The following is a 6,528-nucleotide window of genomic DNA, read 5'->3' as shown; positions in this document are numbered from 1 at the left end:
ATCTAAAGGAGAGACATCCCCCCAGCACAGCATGCATTTAGTCCCAAGCACAGTGTATCTGGATTCAGGATACAGATCACATCTGCTCAGGGAAGAGCTGTGCCCTGCTCTTGGATGCAGTGCTAGATGCATCTGAGTCATCAGTGAAAATGGGAAAGAAATCCAAAAGGGCTTGGGGACTTTAGGGGACACTGACAATCTCTCTTCAGCCTCTGGCTTCAGCAAAGGGGAGAGATCCTTGGCCAAAAGCAATTGTGCATGTATAGCTGAGAGGGGAACTGGGCTTAAATCTGCTACCAGCTGGAAATGCCTATTTGCAAGAGCAGAGAGCAAATGCATGTGTGTGCTCCTTATCCTCATTTATCAGTGTCGAAGTCATTTCCACGTTTCCCTAAGCATGCATGACCCTACTCCTCTTGGCCTTCCATAAGCTTTGATTTGGTCTATTCTTCACAGAGTCTTTCACTGCTGTTTCCTCAGTTCTGGTTTCTGCATGTTCCAGCCCCATCCCACCAAGCAGCACATCACATGCTGTGCTGTGGCACTCCCAGCTGCTGGGTGCTCTGGTTTCATTTGTGCACAACACAACAAGTCCCAGCTGCCTACAGATCTCAGTGATCTGTTCACTTGCCCCTGGCCTCTGTCTTTCCTGAGTACACATCCCAGCCCATAAAGCAGTACTATCTACAGACCCTAAGAACATGCTTGCCCTTTTTTGCCCAGCTGTGCAGCACACACCGTGCAGCACACACCATGCCATGCTGCCAGACTGCACTGCCTCACTCGTTTTGCTGGGGCACCATCTTGCCTTCAGTGAGCCTGCCAAAGACACACTTACTGCAATCAGCATCTGTCAAAACAGACCACAATCTTACAGATTCTCTGGAAGACAGCTGGGATGAGTAAACAGGCCACACTAAGTGCCACAGTGCCCACACTGCCTTTCCCAGGAGGTAAACATCTGCCTTCCCCACGACCCTGCTCATGCTCCTGCCCCTTGCAGTCCCCAGCTCTGCCTACTGTGGCCTATGCAGAAGAACAGAGAGCTGCCTGCACTTGCACCCAAACACACTGTGGTGAATGGGGAGTGTTCCCAGATAGCACTGCAGCACTGGGAAAGCCAAGTGTCTGTGAACACTCAGAACTGGATTTGCCTTACATGCAAGAATGTGGACACCACAGCACAGCTGTACTACAGAAGTGGGACATCAACACTTTTATCTCCAAAATGAATTTGAAATTAAGGGATGAACATACCCCTCAGTCCCTACCTATGTAATTTACTCAGGTGATGGACAGTAATTTTTTTTTTTTTTTGCTTAACAACTGTTTCCCAATAATCCTGCTTTTCTGTGCAAAGATCTTCCCTAATTAGGCCCATAGGATCAAGACAACCATCCTGCTGCTTTTGTGGTTTTTTGCAAGTAATCAGAAAAAAAGCAGCAGCAGCAAATACATCATGTATACAGTGCACATGAACAGCAGTGGCCAAAATCAACCTATTATGGCCAATCTTGGAGGTTGGCAGAGAGAAGAAGCCCTACAGAAACAAGGCTGTAGATATAGAATCATGCCTAAATTAGATGCTTTCCAGCTCAGAAAGCCAGGCTGCACTTAATGACTGCCTAAATAGCTGTGGTAAGGACTTGGAATTCTCCCCTCCCTGCCTCTCCTAGCACTGTGTACCTGCATAATGCTCTGATAAGGAAGATAAGCATCTTCTAATGGTTCCTACTTGGGAGGTTTGAGCTACCAGTGTCACTCAGCAATGGGAGCAGGGGGAGGCACCTGTAGCACACGGTTGTGCCAGGTGAACTGATGGGGTGAACTCATTCCAGGAAAATGCCAGAGGATGGACTCCATCCAGTTCTTCCCTTAGCCCCAGTTAATTAATTTGAATAGGAAAGCTTGCAAAGGAATGCAAATTTATCTCTCTAACTCAAAACTTCTGCAAAAGGCAGTTTTGACACCCTTCTCTTTTGGCTTCTGCCTCTGCCTGGAAGAAAATGTTCATACTCCTTTCTTAAGGGCCCTTTGAAATAGGCTTTTAAGACAGACAAGCAGCTTTTTTACTGCTACTGGATATTGTCTCCTCTTTGCTTATATTCCACTTTTCTACCAGCCTGTAGCATTCAGAAGCAGAAAATGTTCACACCAAAAGTTACAGTGGATTTAATGGGCCTTGTGTGCCTACACCTGCTATAAGAGCTGCTCTAGCTCCTAGGTATCAGTTCGGGTGAGTTTGGGCATTATTTACTTGAAAAAAAGTCATTGCTAAAAGGTCCAATGCCTAAATCTGCAACAGGCTTTGTCTTAGGCCCTCTTAATCTCTGCAAGCTTTATGCACTGCAGAAGCTAATCCTGGACCATATAAATAAAGCTATATATTCACCAATAATTTACAATTGATTAGGAAGTTATGTTCCTGTACATTTCCAGAGAAACAAACAAATCCTGACAGCTTCAATTAAGAGATAAACTGCTGTCTAAAGAACAGCAGGGAGTGAACAAAATATAACATTCTCACTTTGTTCTAAAAAAAAAAAAAAGGCACAAAAACTCCTTCCGAAAACAAACCCCAAACCCAAGCACCTTTATATTGCAGAAAGGTGGCTTTTTCCTGACATTGAGTACTACAGCAAATGAAGCAGAACACTGGCCATTTACCTGATTCTAGCCAGCACATGCCTTGGTGTCATTTTTCAGCACCTGAACTGAGCTGAGAGACTTCAGGTAAGTAGCCCTGTACAAACCAGGGAGTTGAGGCTGATGAAAACTCCACTTGGTGATTTTTTTATAGGACACCTGCTATGCAGATTTTTTTTCCACTTGATACTAGGTCTGTGGAGGAAAGAAAAAACTTTAAAAGCCCAATCTAAATTCAGCTGCAGGAGGTATCTTTTAATTGCACTTTGGATCAATAGAGAAGCAACCTAACACTTGCTCTTGGTTACTAGGCAGGGACTTGTACTTTTCCAGACTGCCTTTCATATGTTCCCTTTTCCTTATTTGCTCACACAATCTGGATTCTCCACAGTTTAAGTGCAGAACAAAGCATTCATATCACTAGAGTGCATACCAAATTACATATCTGTGCCACCGATTTTGGTACCTTATCAGCAGCAACAGCATGTTCAGTAAGTAGTCCCAACATTTAAGTAGTTTAAAGTATTAGAAAAGTGTTAAAAATAGCAGTCTCAAATCCTTATAGCCTGTACTGAAGTGATAGGCATACAAGTACTTAAAGGGTGTCAAATAGCATTTTATTTCATTTCCCAGCTGTATAAAATTAAGAGCAGGCCGAAAGGTAGACAGATATTAACAAAGCTCCATCCAGCACTCTGCTTCAATCAAAGAAAATGTGTTATGGTAGCCCTCTTGTGTTCAGTTGGATTTACAGCTTTTAGATCCACAGCACCCTTCCTCACCACCCCTGAAATCATGGCTCTGCATGCTTTAACCACACTGCCAGCTAGCTCTTTGCCCTATACACCTTCCCTCAGTTTCTTTCATGTTTTTCCTCCTTCCATCCTGGCTGTAAAATCAGCCCATGCTCCTGAAACAGCAGAGTGCTCAGTTGGTATATTCACAACATAAAACAAGAGAACTGCTGTTTTGGAGTAGGAGGACCAGGACGCCCCTCATTGCCTGTGAGCATGCTTATATTCCCAGCATTTCTCCTCCATAAAGGGACTGTAATGAACAAAATTCACAGCCTTATTTCTCTCTTTTAGTTAATGCCTGTGAGATTAAGTTTTAAACTGAGTGTCCCACAGAGACCATTTAGACATGTGCAATTCTCTACCCTCATAAAAATCACTCTGATGTTCTCCAAAACCTGTAAGTACTATTGACTGTCCTGTTTATTCCAGACCTTCGCTACCAATCACCAAGATTAAAAAATCTGTTGTCTACCACTCAACTGGGGCACTGCACAGAGCTGTAGGAGGTAGTGGCTTTTACAGTATTCTTTTCCAACATGCAAAGGCTGTAGCAAACAGATGATCAAGTTATGACTGCACTGCTATGGTTGCTTTATGGGATGGAGTCTGGTAACTGAGGGTAAGGTAACAGGCTGTTTCCTAAACAATGCTCACCTTCCATGTCTGCTGCCTCGGTCATCCCTTATTCAGCCACTGCCACACCAGCTCAGTCTTATAGATCAGGAGGCCCAGGTCAGCAGGTCACTTGTACTTCAAGAGCTGCTATCACTTGTCTCAAGGAGCCAAACTCCAACATGGATGTGCTGCGGTGGAGGAAACCCGGAGGAGGAGCCATAAACTATGAGAGAAAGAAGGAGAAATGAATGAGAACAGAGAAAAGACAAAGGACAGCACTAGAACAGAAAAACTGCTGTGACTTAGCAGCAATGCCATCAAGGAGTATTGGCAAGCAGTGCCCTCTCTTGATCAGCAACATAGGGGTGGCACTTCAGCTCACAAGAACTTGAGTTTTGACAGATACATGCATGTAGATTTTGAGAGCAGCTGAAAGCATAAGGAAAACAGGCTTCAGAAAAAAAGAATCAATATAGATAGTAAGAGGCATGGTATCTTTACTTGACAGCTATAGTAGCAAAGCTAGGAGCAAGTTAAACCCTATTTTGTGTCTTTTCTATAAACAAGCTAAAGAGGAGAAAAGCATGTACCTCCACAAGCCATATCTTTGTGATAAAAAGCAGTTTAGGAATGAATGTACCAAATATTCTGCAGACGAGCCAGTCAATCTGACAAAAATTAATATAATACATCAAGAGGAATTAAAAGAAAATGCTTCTACTTCTCTGTGTGAGCACAGATTATATACTAAAACTGGTGAGAGACCCTGGGTACATGAGTTGAACAGCAATTAGTTATAGCAACTCTGAGCTGCCTGTATGTCAGGGGGCAAAAGACTCCTGTATAGAAGCAGAAAGCAAAGTTTCTAATGACCCCATATATTTCAGTTTATTCTTTGATAAAACAGTTTATATTTAATTTAATGAAAAAACTGTATAGATTTTTTTACTATTCTCTTGATGCTTTCTTCCATTGCTGAGGTGATAAAACCTACAACACTGTCTTTGAATCTGTTCAATAATTACCTTTTATGTCAGTTTAGGAGACCACATGGTTCCCTAGAGCCCATGCCCTTACTTCATCCACAGGGACAAAAAATTTTGTAGGATCACTTGATAGCAGTCACTTAAAGAGATCCTTGAGAAGACTTGCCTTATGAGAACGAGAGAGGCAGAGAAAGCCTTCAAAGGCCACATTGCAACTCACTGTAAGATGGTTAGTTGATGACAAAACAAGTGTTTTAAATTTTAGGCTGGCAGAATTCATCATTTTCTGTAGTTTGATCATGGCATTTCACTGTAAGCCAGGCCATTCAGCACTGAGGCCTTGTCTACAGAGATAAAGCTTAGACAGCTTTCCTTCTGAAGTATATAGTAGTAAATCTGATCAACAAAAAAATGTCCCTTTCCTTCATCTAGCATATGAAATCTCTTCAATGAGTAAGGTCAACACCAAAAAAAGAACCCTCAGTTACTAAGAGGTGGCACAGAGCTATCTGAAATTTAAATGAAGTTTTTCAACATAAGGAACGTGAAAAGTGATCAACTATGCATTCTTAGTTAGAAACCAATACGTGTATTTTCATGCTTTCACTACAAGTGATTTGCAGTTCTCCAACATTTTGAAATTTAACTAGAGTTCATATGCCTTATTTAAAACATAAGGTGGTCTACACAGACATCTAAATACGTTTTTCTGACTACAGATCAGTAACAGTTTGATTTTTTCCGGTCAGTCTTTGTTGGAACTCGAAAACATGGGGTTTTGCCTTGAGAAAGGTAAGAAGCTTAAGCTGATTAAAATGAGACCTGTCTTTAAAAAAAAAATTAAAAATTACAGTATTATATACTACACAGGCTACTCAGCCACCCTTCAAAGGTGCCAAGTTAGTGAAACTCTTTCAGATTCCTTCTATGGCTCCTAAATACCCTAAGAAAGCAGTGAGCTACAAAGCCAGCCAATGCTGTATTTGAGCCTGTGAAGGCTGTGAGCAGCTGTGAGGGATAAGGATAGTTCCCAGCTTATCTCCATCTTTTCTCTGCGAGAAAGTATAAGACAAGTGTAACCACCTCCTGTGGCTGCAGTTTGTGTCCTCTGTATGTATCATATTGTAGACTCTGCTCACCCCATTAAAATTAACATTTCTTTAATACCTTAGACAGGTCCAAGGGATCTCAGGAAAGAGGTTAATCCTCTGATACTGGTAACCAGAGAAGAGGTCTACATGAGCTGGCAAACAGAACACAGGATAAGGTTATACATCCCTAACTGGGACCATGCAGCAGTTGTCCCTCAGTGCACTAGTTCATCATGGGCCTTTAACTTGCTGCAGCTCATTCAGCCCCAATGCAACACACCTGACAAGCTGTCCCATCAACCCAGATTTTGGACATGGGTCACATAAAAGAGGAGCCAGAGCATACAATGGGGGTTGTACCTTCACAGGATGGAAGAAAAAATGGATCACCCA

At 42.4% G+C, this 6,528-nt stretch overlaps 1 protein-coding gene across 2 annotated transcripts in view; it reads right to left on the bottom strand.

Moving 5' to 3' along the window:
* Positions 1-6,528, bottom strand: part of WDFY1 (WD repeat and FYVE domain containing 1) — a 45,429-nt gene that overhangs the window by 13,926 nt on the left and 24,975 nt on the right. The window contains exons 13-15 of one of the 2 annotated variants that reach the window (XR_007903539.1): positions 6,212-6,287; positions 4,098-4,281; positions 2,668-2,841 (exon numbers count right to left, since the gene is read on the bottom strand). The gene's annotated coding sequence lies outside the window, so the exon portion shown is untranslated. The remainder of the gene's footprint in view (positions 1-2,667; positions 2,842-4,097; positions 4,282-6,211; positions 6,288-6,528) is intronic. The other variant, XR_007903540.1, reaches the window with a different exon arrangement.

The sequence above is a fragment of the Manacus candei genome, unplaced genomic scaffold, assembly GCF_025592945.1.
Source record: "Manacus candei isolate 608988 ecotype Guabito, Panama unplaced genomic scaffold, ASM2559294v1 h1tg000015l, whole genome shotgun sequence".
In the NCBI taxonomy this organism is placed as follows: domain Eukaryota; kingdom Metazoa; phylum Chordata; class Aves; order Passeriformes; family Pipridae; genus Manacus; species Manacus candei.
The sequence above is the reverse complement of the archived record's forward strand: the minus strand, read 5'-3'. Positions and strand labels throughout refer to the sequence as shown.